This window comes from Pristiophorus japonicus, chromosome 15 (assembly GCF_044704955.1).
Source record: "Pristiophorus japonicus isolate sPriJap1 chromosome 15, sPriJap1.hap1, whole genome shotgun sequence".
Lineage (NCBI taxonomy): Eukaryota > Metazoa > Chordata > Chondrichthyes > Pristiophoridae > Pristiophorus > Pristiophorus japonicus.
This window is the reverse complement of record NC_091991.1, coordinates 8,004,868-8,027,041: the sequence shown is the minus strand read 5'-3', so window position 1 is coordinate 8,027,041 and position 22,174 is coordinate 8,004,868.

Sequence of the window (22,174 nt, the reverse complement as noted above, 5' to 3'; positions counted from 1 at the left end):
CGTCTATTAGGTCACCTCTGACCCTTCTCTGTTCCAAGGAGAATAGTCCTAACTTTCCCAACCTTTCCTCATAACTGAAGTCCCTCACCCCTGGTCACATCCTGGTAAACCTCCTCTGTCCCCTCTCTAAGGCCTTTTCCTGAAGTGCGGAGCCCAGTATTGCCCACAATACTCCAGCTGGGGCCTAACCAGCGATTTATAAAGTCATAGCATGATCTGGAGAGAGGAATAAAGGGGGGGATGACAATCCAAATGACACAATCGTGGTCCATTGGTAATTTACCATAGACAGCAGTAAAAAGAAAGAAAGCCTTGCATTTATATAGCGCCTTTCATGACCTTTCAAATCGCTTTACAGCCAATTAAGAACTTTTTGAATTGTCGTCGCTGTTGTAATATAGGAAATGCAGCAGCCAATGTGCACACAGCAAGCTCCCACAAACAGCAATGTGATAATCTGCTTTTGTTATGTTGATTGAGGGATAAATATCAAGGGATAAATCCTCTGCTCTTCTTCAAAATACTACCATGTGCTCTTTTACATCCACCTGAGAGAGCAGACAGCGCCTCGGTTTAATGTCTCATCCGGAAGACTGCACTTCCAACAGTGCGGCGCTCCCTCAGTACTGCCCCTCCGACAGCTCAGGGCTCCTTCAGTACTGGCCCTCCGACAGTGCAGCGCTCCCTCAGTACTGCCCCTCCAACAGTGCAGCGCTCCCTCAGTACTGCCCCTCCGACAGTGCGGCACTCTCTCAGTACTGCCCCTCCGACAGTGCAACGCTCCCTCAGTGCAGCACTCCCTCAGTACTGCCCCTCCAACAGTGCAGTGCACTGGAGTGTCAGCCTAGATTTTCATGCTTAAGTCTCTGGAGTGGGATTTGAACCCTCCACCTTCTGACTCCAAGGCAAGAATGCTACCCATTGAGCCACAGTAAGAGTATCCTAGTCAAGCCTTTAAATTAGGGCACAAATTGCTCTGACTTGGCAAGTAATGATAATAAAATGTTAAGTGTCAAGATGGATAAAGTTGCATACAATTAAGCTGAAGCTGCATTTGGGAAACAATCTCCCGAAGGATGCAAAATGCACAAGAATCCCCCCAGTGTTTGGGCTCATTCGAAAGGAAATTTAATTTGGACTATCAACTGAAAAGTTTGGAACCCTAAATGAACCGCTTATGGAAGAAACTACAAACTTTAATCGAATTTTGGATTTTAAAAGACAAATTCAAGGCTGTGGGCGGGCCTAAAAGGACTAACAGGAGACAGTCTGATTAAGTGAGGCTACCTGGGTGTGAGGACTAACGTAACCTGTCTGGAGGAATGGGTATTCGAGAATCCTTCTCCACAAGAGACATTAACATCACAAAATCACCCAGAGATAGCTACCCATCAACATAGGTCTGGAAAACCATTTCAGCATATACATCACAAAGAGGCCCAATCCAACCTGTATGTGAAAAACTAAGCACAAAAGGACATTGCAATTACCAAACTAATATTTCCATCCGGAAACAGTTTTTGAACATCAATCCACCCAAAACATATCAACTTTTAACGAGCCCGCCAAAATATTACAAAGACGAACCAAGCCCGCCAAATTTAAACAAAGAATTCTGAACAGATTTGCTGCCAAGATTAGAACCACTGAAATTGTATAACTGGCCCCAGTTTTCAACAGAGGGTATGACACACTTTGCTATACAACCGAGACCAAGCTGTTGTCATCACGACAAGGGAGAGAAACCAACGCGACAGTTGTAAACTGACTTCTCTAGCCTCGAAGTCCTGAAGTCCTGAAGGAAGGAAGAACATCGCCATCGCGGCAGCAACCGACCACAGTCAACGTGGTACCAACGGAAAACCACCGCGATCGACCAAACTCGAAACAAGATTCCAACGGGAAAAAAAACAAAGAATCGAAAAGTTTCCACTCTATAATCTAATCCTGACCTACCAACGGGTAAAACATTACCTAAATACTGTAGAAACCTATTTCTGACCAAAGAAAATGGGTACTTACCCCATAGATCCAAAATGCACCTCACCGCATCAGCGGACTCAACCCAACTGAAGATTGCGCAGCAAGAAGTCTTCTCCGATGTTCGGGGTACGACAAGCAGACCCTACCACATCCAGCGAACCCCAAAACCGCGATCTACCATTAACTATCAAAAGGATTGGTACGCATCGTCCCTGCCTGCCCTGGAGTCCAACCTAGCTAGGATTAGGTATTGGGAGGTGGGAGGTATAATTCTACTGTAACCCCCTTTGAATGTGTAGTGTATAGTTCTTTATTAGAGTGATTATAAGTTTGACATTGTAGCTTTCCTTGTGTTGTTCCTCATTAGACCGATTGTAAGTCTGACATTGTATTTTCTGATTAGAGTAATTATGAGTTTGTAAGTTCTTGACTGTAATAAAATCAAAGTTCTTTTGCATCAAACCAGTTGTCCTTTGCACTTTGTCACATCACCCAAATAAATCCAGAGTACAGAACCCAAGGGAGTGGGAGCGATTCGAACCGCTCAAGTTGGTCAGAAGGGAACCTGACCCCCTCAGAGAGACCACCCCTTACACTCCAGAACATGAAATGCTTTAGAAACATATTAAATAATTGAGGAAACTTTAATGAGCCCATCGGCCCTCGTTCATATAAACAGCAAACATCTCAATTATGCAATTCAATTGTGTAGATGGTACACTTAAAAGATACTTACCAAACCTTGAAATTACTTAAAATAAATTTTGCACCAACCTTGAGATTAATGAGGGAAAACAAAACAGCTGCCAGGTTCTGAATTCAAAGCTAAACCTGAGATATCTTTCACGACTCACTGACACAGAACGACGAAGGTAAGAGTGGGGAGCAGCAATCTTTATTTGGAAAGGTGAATTATTTTTATTAACCGTCTCGCGAATGGAAACCAACCTAAAAAGCTGCAGGGTCAAAGTCACCATCACGCCTTGCGCCCTTCCACCAGAAGATTGATCAACGTTAGATTTTCAAAGGGCTTGTAGATATCTAGTGCTACCTTCATGTTGCTTTTACTGTTTCTGGCCCAACGCTGTAACCCTAAGCCATCTTCCTACAGTTTGTTTGAAGTTGTCCCCCTCTCCTGCAAATCTGCCGTCATCACCCCTCTCTTCAAAAAACTAACCCTTGACTCCTCCGTCTTTGGAAACTAGCGCTTCATCTCCAACCTCCCTTTCCTCTCCAAAGTCCTTGAACGTGTTGTCACCTCCCAAATCCGTGCCCATCTTTTCTTGAATTCAATGTTTGAATCCCTTCAATCTGGTTTCCGAGCTGCCACAGTACCAAAACGGCTCTCATCAAAGTCACACACGACAATCTATGTGGTTGTGACAAAGGCAAACTATCCCTCCTCGTCCTTCTCGACCTGTCTGCAGCCTTTGACACGGTTGAACACTCCATCCTCCTCCAACGCCTCTCCACCATCATCCAGCTGGGTGGGACTGCACTCGCCTGGTTCCATTCTTATCTATCTAATCATAGCCAAAGAATCACCTGCAATGTCTTCTCTTCCCACCCCCGCATCGTTACCTCCGGTGTCCCCCAAAGATCTATCCTTGACCCCCCTCCTATTTCTCATCGACATGTTGCCCCTTGGCGACATCATCCGAAAACACGGAGTCAGTTTCCACATGTACGCTGACGACACCCAGCTCTGCCTCACCACCACTTCTCTCGACCCCTCCATGGTCTCTAAATTATCAGACTGCTTGTCCGGCATCCGGTTCTGGATGAGCAGAAATTTCCTCCAAATACTTGGAAGACCGAAGCCATTGTCTTCGAGCCCCACTGCAAAGTCTGTTCCCTAGCCACTGACTCCATCCCCCTCCCGAACATCTGTCTGAGACTGAACCAGACTGTTCGCAACCTCGATGTCATCTTTGACCCTGAAATGAGCTTACGACCACATATCTGCAGCATAACTGAGACCACCTATTTCCACCTCCGTGACATCGCCTATCTCCGACCTTGCCTCAGCTCAGCTGCTGCTGAAACCCTCGTCCGTGCCATTGTTACCTCTCGACTTGACTATTGCAACGCACTCCTGGCTGGCCTCCCACATTCTACCCTACGTAAACTAGAGGTGATCCAAAACTCGGCAGCCCGTGTCCTAACTCACACCGAGTCCCGCTCACCCATCACCCCCTGTGCTCGCTGCCCCCGTGTCCTAACTCACACCAAGTCCCGCTCACCCATCACCCCCTGTGCTCGCTGACCTACACTGGCTCCCAGTTAAGCAACGCCTCGATTTTAAAATCCTCATCCTTGTTTTAAAATCCCTCCATGGCCTCGCCCCTCCCTATCTCTGTGATCTCCTCCAGCCCCACAAGCGCCCCCCCCCCTCCCCCCAGATGTCTGCGCTTCTCTAATTCTGCCCTCTTGAGCATCCCTGATTATAATCGCTCGACCATCAGTGGCCGTGCCTTCTGTTGCCTGGGCCCCAAGCCCTGGAACTCCCTCCCTAAACCTCACCCCCTCTCTACCTCTCTTTTTTCCCTCTAAGATGCTCCTTAAATCCTACCTCTTTGATCTGCCCTAATTTTTCCTTATGTGGCGCGGTGTCAGATAACACTCCCGTGAAGCGCTTTGGAATGTTTTACTATGTTAAAGGCGCTATATAAATATACAAGTTGTTGTTGTGGCTGCTGGAAAAAAAACTTCTGCAAAGAGTCAGGAGAAACGAAGAGAAACTATGTCCATATATGGGTTAAATGGGCTACAGTGTCACTGATTGGCTGAGGGTGGAAGCTGTCATTACCATGTGGATGCCACATGGACATGGGGGTATAAAAGAAGCAGCTTAACGGGGTAACGGCAGAACAGGAGCAAAGAACAAAGAGTTTCAGCACATCGTCTGATCACCAAAGGATTGGGGTAATATCTATCTTACTGCCTTGTTACCGTGTGTAACCAGTGGCCCTTGACCATTAAAACTATTATTTTTTTTTATTATTCATTCCGGGATGTGGCAGGGCCGACATTTATTGCCCATCCCTAATTGCCCCTTGAGAAGGTGGTGGTGAGCTGCCTTCTTGAACCGCTGCAGTCCGTGTGGTGAAGGTGCTCCCACAGTGCTGTTAGGGAGGGAGTTCCAGGATTGTGACCCAGCGACGATGAAGGAACGGCCGATATATTTCCCAGTCAGGATGGTGGGCGACTTGGTGGGGAATGTGGAGGTGGTGGCGTTCCCATGCGCCTGCTGCCCTTGTCCTTCTAGGTGGTAGAGGTTGTGGGTTTTGGTGGGAGTGACGCTACTGTATTAAGCGGTTAGCCTTCTAGGACAGAGATGACGAGGGATTTCTTCGCTCAAAGGGTTGTGAATCTTTGGAATTCTTTACCACAAAGGTCTGTGGATGCTGAGTTGTTGAGTATATTCAAGACAGAGCGTGAGTTTTGGACTCCAGAGGAATTAAGGGATATGGGGATTGGGCGGGAAAGTGGAGTTGAGGTCGAAGATCAGCCATGATCTCATTGAATGGTGGAGCAGGCTCGAGGGGCCGAATGGCCGACTCCTGCTCCTATTTCTTATGTTCTTATGTACTGGTTGTCTTACCGAACTGACCTACAACACCACCAAAAACAGATTATCTGGTGATCGATCTGGCTACTGTGGGTGGGATCTTGCTGTGTGTAAAATTGGCTGCCGTGTTTACAACAGCGACCACACTTCAAAATCAATTCACTGCTTGTGAAAGGACTTGGGACGTGAAGGATCTTGTATAAATTGCCAGTTCTTTCTTTCTATTGGCAGGCTGCTTCTAAACTGGTTCCAGGCATCATGGCATGAATGTCACACCACACTCCTCATTCAATTCATTCTCCTGATTAAGACTTCCTTTTAACCTCATCAGTTCTCAACTCTGAAATTCATTGTCAATGCCCTGTCCTCTTGTCCAGCAACTGTTCAACAACAATAAAAACTTTCGCCTTTAACGTTGTAGAACATCCCAAGATGCTTCACAGGAACGTTAACAGACAAAATTTGATACCGAGCCACAAAAGGCGACATTACGACAAACCAAAAGAGGTAGATTTTAAGGAGTGTCTTAAAGGAGGAGAGAGAGGCGGAGAGGTTTAGGGAGGGAGTTCCAGAGCTTAGGGCCCAGGCAGCTGGAGGCACAGCCGACAATGGTGGAGCGATGGGAATCGTGGATGTTCAAGAGGGCAGAACTGGAGGAGTGCAGAGATCTCTGGGGGGGGTTTGTAGGGCTGGAGGAGATAATAGAAATGGAGTGGGGGGCGGGGGAGGGAAGAGGCCATGGAGGAATTTGAATACAAGGATGAGAATCTTAAAAACAAGGCATTGGGGGACTGGGAGCCAGCGTAGGTCAGCGAGCACAGGGGTGATGGGTGAGCGGGACTTGGTGCAAGCTTTGGATGATTCCTACCGGCTCCATGTGGGATTTAGTTGACTCCTTCCAAAGTCTGATCTTTGAATCCGTTCAGTTCTCTCTTGTCAGGAGTTCCTCTTAACATTCTCATTCTCATTCAGGGAATCAGAATCGCAGCCCCTACGTGGAAGCTTGACTGAAAATACACCTCCGACCAACAGTTTGTGCCTCCCACTAGACTTCACACCCTCAGACCTTGGATGAAGTCCACGCCTGTTGCTGCACAAGATATTTCCAAGTTCAACTCACACTCGGCAATAGGGCTTCAGTTACGAATGCTGACAAATTGGGTTTGGATTTCACTGGCTGCCCGATCTGGAGGTTCTTCAATCTGAACACTTCTCCTCTTCCGATTTACGTCAGGTGGTGGAATGTATTTGCTTCACGGGTTCTTTGCTTAAGAATTCATCGCAACACATTGCTATCAAGAACTAGTTGGTTCATGAACAAAGGTTTAACAATCACACGACACATTACCAGTTCATCCACCAGGCTCACAACTGCATACCTCATCGTTGATGACCCGAACCCAACTGGCTGGGGTTTTATTGAGTCTTGTGAACATCACGTGACTGGCTAAGCCACTCACAATGCAACAGCTCTACAACTATTTTAAATATAACTTTAAATCAAGTGTCCCCTTTTGGTAAGGGCACGAGAACCCACAAATTTAGAAATAAACTGGGAACTTTGCCAATCAAATTAAAATTCTGTTCCCGGGGGTGATGATGCACTCCAGTTCCTCCTGTGCCCACCTCTCGTGGAAGGCTGCAAGTGTACCAGTGGACACCGCGTGCTCTATCTCCCTGGCCCAAACGTGGAAAAGAGGCTGGCAGTCGGGCTGAACGACCCCTTTGATCGCCCACTGCCTGGATCGGGTGATGGCCACCTTGGCCAGGCCCAGGAGCAGTCCCACGAGGAGGCCCTCCGACCTGCCCGCACGGAGTGCCCAAGGATCAGGAGCGTGGGGACTGAAGTGCAGCCAAAAATCGAGGAGCAGCCCCTTCAGATAATGGAAGAGGAGCTGCAACCTGACACACTGAACGTACACATGGAACCTTAATTTACAGTTGGGATGGCCAAATGGTCATCTGCCCTTGCATTATTCGAGAGAGAGAACTGACGATGAATCTATGAACAAAAGTAACTGTTTCACTTTAAGGCATTGATAAAAAGAAAGAACAACTTGGGCCGGAGTTTTCCTTACCTGGGTAGGTCCAGTGCGGACAGTGGCCATGTCGGGTTGCAACCCCGCTGCTGGCTCCATCCCACTGCTGAACATGAACTTACCTTAATGGGGCCTATTAAGCCTGCCCTGTCCAATGAGATGGAGCGGATCTGGTGACATCATTCATGACGCATTTTCAGCCGGGAACTTTAAAGGGGCCACATTACATTTGAAGTTTAATCTAATAAAGTGCTGTCAGTGTTCTACAACATTGACCAACACTGATAGTTACTGCACAGAGGCAGGGGGATGCACCCAGGTTCTCCCCTGACTCCCTCCAGATGCTTACGGAGGGAGTCAGAGCACGGAGGGAGGTCCTCTTCTCTCTCGATGGGCGGAAGAGACCTCCACACGAGGCCAAGCTCGCCTGGTTGCAGATTGCAGAGGAGATCACAAGCAGGGATGTGGTCAGGAGGACCTAGGTGCAGTGCCGCTAACGTTTCAATAGTCATCCCCTCCCTCCTGATCGCACTCCCGCACTCCCCCCCCCCCCCCCACCACTCTCCCCGTCACACCCTCCTTCCCAATCGTTTCCCCTTCTCCTGGTCGCACTCCCCCCCCTCAATCTCCGGATCACTCCCTGCCCCCCCACCACTCACCCCAAAATTTAAATCTTCTTCCCGGGTGAGCTAGTGGGGGAGGCCCCGCATGTTGGGCCTGACGTAAATGAGACCCGAGGACCAATATTGGGTGTGTGTTGGGCCGACCCATTTTGGGGCAAAGGATTGATCGCTGGGCCCAGCTCAGGCCAGCCTGCTGGCACAAACCAGTTTCAAGGCCCAGATGTTTATTGTATTGTGTTCCAACTATTTTCACACCAGCTTTAGAGATAGTGAAGTAACTATTCTTCTTTAAAACAAATCAGAATTTACATGAAGTAATTTGTAATGTATGCACCTGTGAGTATGCTCACAGGTTTGATGAAAGGGGGCCATCAGCTGGTCCAGGCAGCGGGCGGTCGAGGGGGTCGTTCAGCCCGACTGCCTGCCTCTCTTCCGCAGTTACATCCCGAGCCAGGGTGTCCCTGGAGATGAAGCACGCGGTGCCCACTGGCACGCTCGCGGCCTTCCGCGAGAGGTGGGCGCTGGAGGGACTGGAGTGCATCATCACCCCTGCAACCAAATTTTAATTTGATGTAAGTTACAGTAAAAGTTTAATTTGAAATTTGTCGTTCTGGTGCCCTTGCAGAGGGGGCACTTGATTTACGTTCAACTAAAAAAAATAGTTGTAGAGCTGTTGAGTTAGGAGTGGCTTAGCCAGGTCATGTGATGTTCACAAGACTCAATAAAACCCCAGCCAGTTGGGTTCGGGGTATCCACGATGAGGCAGATGGTTGTGAGCCTGGTGGATGAACCGGTAATGTGTCGTGTGATTGTTAAACCTTTGCTAATAAACCAACTCATTCTTAATAGCAATGTGTTGCTATGAATTCTTAAGCAAAGAACCCATGAAGCAAATACATTACATAATTGAAAGCGGCTATGAATGAAATATGAAGTGAATGATAACAGATGGCGATGGCTCCTACACAGCTTCCCGTTATGAAATGTTCAGTTCATGGACATCTTGGCAGCTCTCTCTAACATGCTTACTGGTCTCAATGGACCTTTCTGAATAAACATCTAAGCAATCCATTTCCTCACCTCTAATTTATGCTTTTTAACATCTGTCTAAAATGATGAGACTACCTGCAGATGTTCCTTCAAAGCCTTGTTTTCATGTTCAAACAAGATCTCTTCAAGGCAGTTCAGTTATCTATATTGGACTTTTCTAACCTGCTCTGAAATTCTAACTGATCCTTACCAGTAGATCTCCCCTGGCGTCAAAACTGGTGGGGGGGAGAGTGAGTGAGTGAGTGAATGTGTGTGTGTGTGAGAATGTGTGTGCGTTTGTGTGGGAGTGTGTGAGTGAGTGTGTGTGTTGTGTGTGTGCTGTGTGTGAGTATGGGAGTGTGTGTGTTTGTGTGTGTGTGTGTGTGTGTGTGAGTGTGTTGTGTGTGTGTGTCAGAGATGTGGACCATGTACAGTTGACGCCTCAAGCCGCTGGAGAAATATCACCAGTGATGTCTCCGCAAGATCCTGCAAATCCCCTGGGAGGACAGACGCACAAACATTAGCGCCCTCGTCCAGGCCAACATCCCCAGCATTGAAGCACTGACCACACTCGATCAGCTCCGCTGGGCAGGCCACATTGTTCGCATGCCAGACATGAGACTCCCAAAGCAAGCGCTCTACTCGGAACTCGTCCACGGCAAACGAACCAAAGGCGGGCAGAGGAAACGTTACAAGGACACCCTCAAAGCCTCCCTGATAAAGTACGACATCCTCACTGACACCTGGGAGTCCCTGGCCATAGACCGCCCTAAGTGGAGGAAGTGCATCCAGGAGGGCGCTGAGCTCCTCGAGTATCGTCGCCGAGAGCATGCAGAAATCAAGCGCAGGCAGCGGAAGGAGCTTGCAGCAAACCAGGCTCCCTGCCCACCCTTTCCCTCAATCACTGCCTGTCCCACCTGTGACAGAGACTGTAGTTCTCATATTGGACTGTACAGTCACCTAAGAACTCATGTTAACAGTGGAAGCAAGTCTTCCTCGATTCCTAGGGACTGCCTATGATGATGATGGTGTGTGCGCTGTGTGTGTGTGAGTGATTGAGTGTGGGAGTGTGGGTGTGAGTGAGTGAGTGAGTGAGTGAGTGAGTGAGTGAGTGAGTGAGTGTGTGTGTGTGTATGTATGTCGGGGGGAGGCATGGGCTGGGGAAGGGAGCTGCTGAAGTCCTCATCCATGCCTTTGTTACCTCGAGACTGGACTATTCCAACGCATTCCTGTCTGACCTCCCACGTTCTACCCTCTGTAAACTTCAGGTCATCCAAAACTCGGCTGTCCGTATCCTAATGCGCACCAAGTCCAGTTCACCCATCACCCCCTCTGTGCTTGCTGACCTAACTTGATTCCCCGTTAAGCAACGCCTCGATTATTAAATTCTCATCCTTGTTTTCAAATCCCTCCATGGCCTCACTCCCCTCCCTATCTCTGTAATCTCCTCCAGTCCTAAAACCCTCCGATATATCTGCACTCCTCCAATTATGATATCTTGAGTATCTCCAATGTTAATCGCTCCACCACTGGCGGCCGTGCCTTCAGCTGCCACCGCCCGAAGGTCTGGAACTCCCTCCCTAAACCTCTCCACCTCTCGACCTCGCTCTCCTCCTTTAAGACGCTCCTTAAAACTTACCTCTTGGATCTGCTCCAATATCTTCTTATTGTGGCTCGGTGTCAAATTTTGTTTCCTAACGCTCCTGCGACATTTTACTATGTGAAAGGTGCTATATAAATGCAAGTTTTTGTTGTAGAGTAATCAAGTGCAGTGTGTGGCATGGGACCAGGGAGCAGAATGCTTGGAGAGAGTAGGTGGCGTAGAGGGAGGCAAGGCCCAGGTTGAAGTTGGGGTGGTGGGTTTTGTGCTACCTGGAGATTCGGAGAAGCAAGCCCAGGTTCTTGGAGAGGGTAGATGTCTTGCGGTGAGTGAAATCGTTCCTGGGGTCTAAGCCCAAGGGTGGTAGCTTGAATGTAGGCTGTTGAGAGTGGCAGTGTCGGCTCTTTATAACCTATTGCACTATTATTTTATCAGTTTAATTCATTTGTTGCAACTAATGTTTCAGAAGGTTGTGGGTTCAAGTCCCACTCCAGCACATAAATCTAGGCTGACACTCCCAGTGCGGTACTGAGGGAGCGCTGCACTGTCAGATGTGCTGTCTTTCGGATGAGACCTTAAACCGAGGCCCCGTCTGCTCTCTCAGGTGGACGTAAAAGACCCCATAGCATTATTTCGAAGAAGAGCAGGGGAGTTATCCCCGGTGTCCTGGGCCAATATTTGTCCCTCAATCAACATAACAAAAAAACAGATGATCTGGTCATTATCACATTGCTGTTGGTGGGAGCTTGCTGTGCGCAAATTGGCTGCCGCGTTTCCTATATCATCATCATCGGCGAATGAGGATGACTTGCTTCCACACCAAAAGGGATGAGTTCCCAGATCTTTCAATGAAGGACCCGATGTTCCAGTCCTGAACTCCAAAGGTGGAAGATGCCTGTGCGTGGATTTTTTTAACGTGGGGTGACCGTTGCACACCAGCCACCACACGGGCTTGACAGAGCGAGGTCTTGGTCCAGTGGCAAGGGTTAACCAGGTCGACTGGAGACCAGCTCTGCTGCACGGACCTAGTGCGCGCACATATCGCAGTGTGGGCTGGGCCCGTGCTGCCCCTGGGGCCCTCGCCTCTTCTGGGCCCCGAACTCACGCCTCTTCTGGGCCCCAAACCCCTAATTGCCGCACCTCCACCACGATCTCTCACCGATCCTCCGCCATGATCTCTCAGCGTTCCTCCGCCACGATCTCTCGCCGATCCTCCGCCACGATCTCTCGCCGCGTTTCCTACATTACAACAGTGACTGAACTGTCCTTCATTGGCTGTGAAGCAATTTGGGAGGTCCTGAGGTTGTGGAAGGCACTATACAAATGCAAGTCTTTCTTTTTGAAAAGTAACTCATTGACTATGTACACTTTGGGAAGTTCTGAGGTCAGGAAATGTTCTGTACAAATGCAAATACTTTCTGAAAGGAGAAGAGGGCGTTTAGTGAGGGACAAAGGAACCAGTGAAAATTTCATTGCCTCAGATGGAAAAACAGCATCAATTGACATTGACAAGCCCTAATTGTTATTATTAAACACTTGCCATTAAAATAATGACAGCAGATTAGTGCTGATAACTTGTTTTTGAACAGGGCAGACAGCTCTGAACAACAGCGAGACTGACAACGAATGCTGCTCTGCTCCCGGTGTTCTGCCCCTATCTGATGCCTGCACCATGGGCACTGGCTGTGCCAAACGTCACCATTGGCCCACTCACTGTGCGATTGAGGCTATGAGAGGTCATTACCCCCACTGGTCGCTCCTAGCAGGGGGACTCTCCCAATGGGAGCTCTCGTCTAAAGCTCCAGTGTGCCTCAGCATGTAAAATAACGGTCGGAGGATTGCATGTAGTTACGTGGAATTTCAGCTAGGTGCTTTCGTTAAACTTATAATAACCGCGTACTTGAGGGTCACCAAAAACAACAACTTGCATTTAGGTAGCGCCTTTAATGCAGTAAAACGTCCCAAGGCCCGTCACAGGAGCGTCATCAAACAGATTTTGACCCCAAGCCACATGAGGAGATATTAGGGCAGGTGACCAAAAGCTTGGCCAAAGAGGTCGGTTTTAAGGAGCGTCTTGAAGGAGGAAAGAGAGGCGGTGAGGTTTAGGGAGAGAATTCCAGAGCTTGGGGCCCAGGCAGCTGAAGGCACGGCTGCCAACGGTGAAGCGATTAAAATGGGGGATGCTCAAGAGGCCAGAATTGGAGGAGCGCAGAGATCTCTTGGGGGGGGGGGTTGTAGGGCTGGAGGAGACAATAGAGATAGGGTGGGGAGGAGGGGGGGGGGGGGAGAGAGGCCATGGAGGGATTTGAATACAAGGATGAGAATCTTAAAAACAAGGCATTGGGAGCCAGCGTAGGTCAGCGAGCACAGGGGTGATGGGTGAGCGGGACTTGGTGCAAGCTTTGGATGATTCCTACCGGCCCCATGTGGGATTTAGTTGACTCCTTCCAAAGTCTGATCTTTGAATCCGTTCAGTTCTCTCTTGTCAGGAGTTCCTCTTAACATTCTCATTCTCATTCAGGGAATCAGAATCGTAGCCCCCACGTGGAAGCTTGACTGAAAATAAGGAGGAATTGGACATATTCCTGGAGTTTTCACCACATGACCTCCACCTCCAAACCGACCCTCTCCCCCCCCTACCCCCCCGGTCAAACAACCTTTGTTCCATCTCCAAAAACTTTTCTAACCAATCAACAAAAGTGAGCGAAGATGAAAAAACCCCACAAATCATTCAATGCCCCAGTGATCTTTCAGCTGGGAGCAGTGACCAGATTAATCTTTCATTCCTGCAGACCCCAGGGCAGTCCTGAAGGGTTGACAATCCTCATGTGATGACGGACAACTAAAATTATATATTTGAGAGTTTCTTTAAAGAAATTACGCAAAATTATATGGAATTCTACAGCACAGAAACAGGCCATTCGGCCCAACAGATCTATGCCGCTGATAATACTCCACACGAGCCTCCTCCTATCTTATCAATATATCCCCCTATTCCTTTTTCCCTCACGTGTTTATCCAGCTTCCCCTTAAATGCAGATACTATTCACCTCAACTACTCCCTGTGGCAGCGAGTTCCACATTCTCACCGCTCTCTGGGTAAAGAAGTTTCTCCTGAATTCTCCGTTGGATTTATTAATGATTATCTTGTATTCAAGGCCCCCTAGCTATCTAAAGTATGAGGTAGCAGTTCTCTTCTGGTGCAGTGCTGCATACAATCTTTAAGATATTAAGGACCTAATTCAAGGCTGACAATTTTCTTTAATTAAAACCAGCTAAGTTAGGGAGCTTGTGGCTAATGAAATGTTTTCGTGTGACAATAGCAATAGGTGAATTATCAGGACTTAAATACCTGCACATTTCCATTTAAATTAAAATGTCTGTCGCAGCCCTTATTAATCACTGACATTAGGTAAAATAATGGTCTGTGGCCATTGGACTGCTCGGGTTTGTGGCGATCGGAAATCAGGCAAAATCACCGAGGCACTGTTGACCAAAAGGCCGAGACATTTGGCCGTGCGAAGCTGCCAATTGTGGAAGCTTGCTGTGCGCATATTTGTCTGACGCATTTTTCTACACAGTGTCAGATGTGACTCAGTGGGCAGAAATCTCACCTCTGAGTCAGAAGGTTGTGGGTTCAAGACCTACTCCAGAGACATGAGCACAAAATCCAGACCGACACTCCCAGTGCAGTGCTGAGGGAGTGCCGCACTGTCCGAGGTGCCGTCTTTCGGATGAGATGTTAAACCGAGGCCCCGTCTGCCCTCGCAGGTGGACATAAGAGATCCCATGGCCCTATCAACATCACTAAAAGAAAACATTGCTGTTGGAACTTGCTGTGTACATTACAACAGTGACTGCACTTCAAGAAGCATATCATTGGATGTAAAGCGTTTTGGGACGTCCTGAGGTTTGAAAAGCGCTATATAACAACAACAACTTGTATTTATAGTGCCTTTAATGCCTAGGCAACAGAAGGCATGCCCACCTTGAGTGATTATGATCAGGGATGCTCAGGAGGGCAGAATTAGAGGAGCGCAGACATCTCGGGGGGTTGTGGGGCTGGAGGAGATTACAGAGATAGGGAGGGGCGAGGGCCATGGAGGGATTTGGAAACAAGGATGAGAATTTTGAAATTGAGGCGTTGCTTAACTGGGAGCCAATGTAGGTCAGCGAGCACAGGGGGTGATGGGTGAGCGGGACTTGGTGCGAGTTAGGACACTGGCAGCCGAGTTTTGGATCACCTCTAGTTTACGTAGGGTAGAATGTGGGAGGCTGGCCAGGAGTGCGTTGGAATAGTCAAGTCTAGAGGTAACAAAGGCATGGATGAGGGTTTCAGCAGCGGATGAGCTGAGGCAAGGGCGGAGACGGGCGATGTTACTGAGGTGGAAATAGGCGGTCTGAGTTATGCTGCGGATATGTGGTCGGAAGCAGTCTCCCGGAGTCGAGGATGATTTGCTCCCACACTAAAATGATTTCTAAGATGACTGATGAGACGAATGCAGGACCTACAGTCTCTGTCACAGGTGGGGCAAGCGGTGGTTGGAGGGACGGGTGGGTGGGGGGGCTTGGGTTGCCGTGCGCTCCTTCCGCTGTTTGCGCTTGGCTTCCGCGTGTTCCCGGCAATGAGACTCGAGGTGTTCGGTACCTTCCCGGATGCTTCTCCTCCACTTTGAGCGGTCTTGGGCCAGGAATTCCCAAGAGTCGGTGGGGCGGTTACATTTTTTCAAGGAGGCTTTGAGGGTTTCCTTGAAGCGTTTTCTCTGCCCTCCTGGGGCTCGCATGCCGTGATGTAGGTCGGAGTAGAATGCTTGCTTTGGGAGTCTAGTATCAGGCATGCGGACAATGTGGCCTGCCCATCAGAGCTGATTGAGCATGGTCACTGCCTCTATGCTGGGGATGTTGGCCTGAGCAAGAAACACTGACGTTGGTGCGCCTATCCTGACACCAAGGTTGCGAACAGTGTGGTTCAGCCTCAGACAGAAGTTGGGGAGAGGGATGGAGTCAGTGGCTTGGGAACACATAAGAACATAAGAAATAGGAGCAGGAGTAGGCCATTCGGCCCCTCGAGCCTGCTCTGCCATTCACTAAGATCATGGCTGATCTGATCATGGACTCAGCTCCACTTCCCCGCCCGTTCCCCATAACCCTTTACTCCCTTATCGCTCAAAAATCTGTCTATCTCCGCCTTAAATATATTCAATGACCCAGCCTCCACAGCTCTCTGGGGCAGAGAATTCCACAGATTCACGGCCCTCTGAGAGAAGAAATTTCTCCTCATCTCAGTTTTAAATGGGCGGCCCCTTATTCTAAGACTATGTCCCCTACGTTTAGTTTCCCCTAAGAGTGGAAACATCCTCTCTACATCCACCTTGTCGAGCCCCCTCATTATCTTATAAGTTTCAATAAGATCACCTCTCATTCTTCTGAACTCCAATGTGTATAGGCCCAACCTACTCAACCTATCCTCATAAGTCAACCCCCTCAACTCCGGAATCAACCGAGTGAACCTTCTCCGCAAGTATATCCCTCCTTAAATACGGAGACCAAAACTGTACGCAGTACGCCAGGTGTAGCCTCACCAATACCCTGTACGGTTGTAGCAAGAATTCCCTGCTTTTATACTCGATCCCCCTTGCCAACATTCCATTTGCCTTCCTGATTACTTGCTGTACCTGCATACTAACTTTTTGTGTTTCATGTACAAGGACACAAGGTACTTCTTCCTTGAAAGCAAGCAGCCCAACACTGAGCTTCTCCTGGGCAACAGCCAGGCGTTTATTTAACCATATTTCATTTGGAATGCAACAGCAGAGAGTGAATAGAATCGGAGACACAAGGCGCCTCGATTTCAAAGTGTTCCCTCCTATTAGGCGACAGATAATGACTCTGACATCAGGGTTGGCCCCCGTGAACTGTAGATATTAGATTAGCAGTTGATAACCGATTCAGTTCCAGTATAATGTTTACAACCGCAGAGATGGCGAGCGGTTATTAGCCCAGATAAATAATTACTTTCAGACAATGAGTCAGTCTTTGAAGCAACTGTAACACTAATAAACACGATAATGTTTTGGCAGACCGAGATTTCGTTTCCAATCAGTCCCTCGCGGTTCACTTCTGTCACTTCCCAATCAGGATGCAGAAACTCATTACCAGTTATGTCTCAGTCCCTTTCTGCATTTCCAATTCAAAGAATGTCTGTCGTGATCTCCTCTAACACGACAACATCACGGGAGCTCCCCACTTTAATCTCTGACACAGTTGTCAGTACATTTACAGACGGAAGGTTTGACCACGCGCCTTGTGCAGTTACTGATTATTTACCCAATTTTTTCATGTTTCCGTTTGTTGAAAACAAAAGCATCTTTTGGCATAAGAAGCGGTTCTCAGAGACTATGCACGTATCTCATACACCGAGAATAATAACATATGGCAACTGCCTAGCTCAAAAAAATAACTTCCATTTATGACACGCCTGTCATGAACTCTGAACACCCCGAAGCAATTTACAGCCAATTAAGTACTTTTAAACTGTACAGTCATCACCGTCGTAATGTGGGAGAGACAGAAGCCAATCTGCGCACAGCAAGCTCCCACAGCAATGTAATAATGACCGGATAATCCATTTTTAATGATGTGGGATGAGAGAGAAAATATTGGCCAGGATTGCTCTGCTTTCCTTTTTCAATAGTGCCATGGGATCTTTTGCAACCAGAGGACAGACAGGGCCTCGGTTTAATGTCTCGTCTGAAAGACAGCACCTCCAACAGCGCAGCGCTCCCTCAGCACTGCACTGGAGTGTCAGCCTAGATTTTTGTGCTCAAGTCTCTGGAGAGGGACTATGAACCCACGACCTTCTGACTCAGAGGCAGGAGTGCTACCCACTGAGCCACGGCTGATACCTGCGAAAGGTGATATTGTTGGTCGACAGTCTTTGCCAGATGACGATGAAGCCCGGACAGTATTAACCCGTCAAGCTTCAAACAAGTAACTTTTTACAACTCTCTCAAAAGTATACCTTTCAAATTAAGAAGAAATACCGAGTGGCTTGTGTCAGGTGTTGACCCGACGTGATTTTGCTAGGACTCATTGGCCCAGAATTAACTGAAAGAGTAACGGTGTGTGAACGACCCTCGCCAGTACTATCGCCCAGCAACCTGTGGCGAGGGAGAGATACCCTGTGAATTGCGATTTGGTCTACTCCACTGTTAGATTCGCAAAAAACAGCATCTCGCCCTCAACCTCCCCATGCATTTCATGAAGCTGCTGCAGTCGTGCGTCAGTTACCTGTGAGTGACAGCCAACGGCTCAGTGGGCAGCACCCTTGCCTCTGAGTCAGAAGGTTGTGGGTTTGAGCCCCACCCCAAGGACTTGAGCATTAAAAAAAAAACAGCAGCGCCGCACTGTTAGAGCTGCCGTCTTTCAGATGAGACGTTAAACCGAGGCCCTGTCTGCTCTCTCAGGTGAATGTAAAAGATCCCATGGTGCTATTTTAAAGAAGAGCAGGGGAGTTATCCCCGGTGTCCTGGGGCCAATATTTCTCCCTTAATCAACATAACAAAAAAAACAGATTATCTGGTCATTGTCACATTGCTGTTTGTGGGAGCTTGCTGTGCGCGAATTGGCTGCCGCGTTTCCTACATTACAACAGTGACTACACTCCAAAAAGTACTTCATTGGTTGTAGAGCACTTTCTTTCTTTTTTAAAAATTAAACTTGGCACAGAGTTAAGTCTAGTAACTAACAATATAGGTACCTTTTTTAATGATGTGATAATTGTCAATGACTGCCAATCAACCTCTCTGGCACAGAAAGTCAGCAATTAAAAATCTCATTCCTTCAGGTTGTGAATTGTTGTTTGAGATTTTTAAAATGTCAATTTTTTATCTTCTATTCCTTTCTGACTCTTTTTTTTCCCCCTCTCTCTTAACCCGAACTTTCTTTCCCTCTCTTTATTTCTCTTTCTTTACCTGATTTGACATTGAACTCACCGTTCTAATTCACGCTCCTTCTAAGTCCTGCCGCTGTTTATTTCCCAGTCCTTCAATCTGTTTGGTTGAGGAGCCATCTTGTTGGTTGACCTGCTCACTCAGGTCTCAATGCCCGGTTCCCTCAGCATGCACTTCACTTCCAGCAACTTTGTGGGCAAAAGATGTTTGAGCTGAAGGGTGCGGGGCAAGTCTAACTAACGGCAAACGCCATTAGATGCTCCATTTCAGAAAAATCTGGCCTACTGTGTAATAAAAATTAATTCACCTCCTCGGTGCGCCATTTACAAAGCGGCTAACTATTCCAAGAGCAAAATAAAACACATTCAGGCCAGCACAATTTAACTGAGTCAGCCGTGGCTCAGTGGATAGTAGCCACTCCTCTGAATCAGAAGATCATGGGTTTAATTCCCACTCCAGAGACTTGAGCACATAAATCTAGGCTGACACTCCAGTGCAGTGCTGAGGGAGTGCTGCACTGTCAGAGGAGCTGTCTTCATTAGCTGTAAAGCGCTTTGGGACATCCAGTGGTCGTGAAAGGTGCTATATAAATGCAAGTCTTTCTTTCTGCACCACTGATTTCTGAGAGACAAATTTGCTGTAATTCCAAATTATTACTTCATGGAAAATTTGACAATGGCGATATTCTAATCTATTAATAAACAGAGAGAATGTTAATCAGAGCACTCAAATAAGTACAATAGCATCTTTTATTTACTGTAGAGATCAGAGCTTCCTTTGAGAAACAAAAGCTGAACACGACGATTATTGCTGAACTGCTGTAGCACAATGCATCACATCAGCAGCTACTCAAACATACTTTCTCTCTTGCAAAATTAATATCGGTGCATAATGGGGCACAAGAACCTCTGGGCCTCAGGCTCGGAGCACTGTAAACCAGCTCAGGGCTCCGTGCTCGTTGCAGGAGATTGCATCCATATCATTGTTGGCTAGTTCAGAAGATTGAATGCTGAGAGACATCTGTTGGATTGAATATAAGAAATAGGAGCAGGAGTAGGCTATTTGGCCCCTCGAGCCTGCTCTGCCATTCAATGAGATCACGGCTGATCTGTATCCTTACTGTGAAGGAAGGACGGTGCCATACACGGGAAACCAGAACCGATTCCACGTAAAATGTTGCAGTGATAGCAGTTTTCCAAATTAAGGTGGGTTTTGAGAGGATAAAGAAAGAAAAGAATGACTTGGATTTATATAGCGCCTTTCACAACCAACAAACACCTCAAAGCGCATTACAGCCAATGAAGTACTTTTGGAGTGTAGTCACTGTTGTAATGTGGGAAACACGGCCGCCAGTTTGCGCACAGCAAGCTCCCACAAACAGCAATGTGATAATGACCCAGATAATCTGTTTTCGTTATGTTGATTGAGGGATAAATATTGGCCCCAGGACAGCGGGGATAACTCCCCTGCTCTTCTTCGAAATAGTGCCGTGGGATCTTTTGCATCCACCTGAGAGAGCAGACAGGGCCTCGGTTTAATGTCTCATCCAAAAGACGGCACCTCTGACAATGTAGCGCTCCCTCAGCACTGCACTGGAGTGATAGCCTAGATTTTTCGTGCTCAAGTCCCTGGAGTGGAAGATTGTTGGCGAATTCGAAAGAAGGAGGTATAAATTTAGGATGAACACAAGGGCAGATAAAAGCGAAAGAGTTTGTATTTCAATTGCGCCTTTCTTGATCTCAGGATGTTCCCAAGCGCTTTACAGCCAATAGATTACTTTTGAAGTGTAGTCACAAATAATCAAACGTGGCAGCCAATTTGCTCGCAGCAAGATCCCACAAACATCAATGATATAACGACCAGATAATTTGCTTTAGTGATGTTGGTTGAGGAATAATATTGACCAGGATACAAGGAGAACCAACCTGCTCTTCTTCAAAATAGTCTTGGCATTTGTTACGTCCACCTGAGAGAGCAGACGGGGCCTCGGTTTAACGTCTCATCTGAAAGACGGCACCTCCGACAGTGCATCACTCCCTCAGCACTGGCACTGGGAGTGTGTCAGCCTGGATTATGTGCTCAAGTCTCTGGAGTGGGACTTGAACCCACAACCTTCTGACTCAGAGGCGAGGAAGAATGCCAACTCAATAAGGCAAGTTTGACACAAGTGATGCTGAGTTACACAAGGCAGAGATAGACATATTCTTGAACTACAGGGGAGCCAAGGGTTATGGGGAACAGGCAGGAAAGTGGAGTTGAGCCCAAGATCAGATCAGCCACGATCTCATGTCATGTCTCAGACGACCAGAAAATATTGATCCTCTCTTTCAGAGAGCTAGCGCAGGCATGCTGGGCTGAATGGCTTCCTTCTCACAGGCCGAATGGCCTACTCCTGCTCCTACTTCTTATGTTCTTAGGAGTTGTCTGAGCGGGAAAGGGAAATCCAAAATATGGCAAAATCATAACTGCACTTATCTCTCTGATTCTCAAAGCCCTTTTGAACAGACATCAATCCAGCTGCTTTTGAAAGGTGCCAATTGTTCCAAATAAATAGCCTGGTGTGGGCCGCTCTGTCCCACATCCACTCTCTCGTGGCTGGCCCCTACAAGCCTTCGAATTGTGATGTGACACACATGTACACACCCAAGGAAGCCAGCTGCTTAAACTGTGCTCCCGCCCACGACCGTTTTCAGCCAGTTGCAATTATTCAATCTTTTCCTCGCATCCATTTTCTTTGTGATTACTATTGTAATTATTAAAAAAAAAGACAATTTTAACCACTATTTTCTCTCACTTTGTGATGTGTAGACCAGTCATTCCACCTCCTCCCTGAACTCCTCAACCCACAACTGCCGTATAAAAGCACCACAACACAGCAACTTGGCATCTGGAGGCCCCGCAGTATTCTACACGGGTCACAGTGGCTGAATTGGAGACGGAGCAGTACGATAACATATCGCCATGTCTCAAAACGACCAGAAAATATCGATCCTCTCTTTCAGAGAGCTAGCACAGGCATGCTGGGCTGAATGGCTTCCTTCTCACAGAATGTACATGACAGAAACAGGCCATGTGCCCAACTGGTCCATGCCGGTGTTTATGCTCCTCACAAGCCTCCTCACACCCTACTTTATTGTACTCTATCAGTATATGGTACCCCAATACCTGGGGGTACTTGTGCACGGAACACAAAAGGATAGTATGCAGGTACAGCAAGTGATCAGGAAGGCTAATAGTATCTTGGCCTTTATTGCAAAGGGGATGGAGTATAAAAGCAGGGAAGTCTTGCTACAGCTATACAGGGTATTGGTGAGGCCACACCTGGAATACTGCATGCTCCATTTTTACGAAAGGATATACTTGCTTTGGAGGAGGTT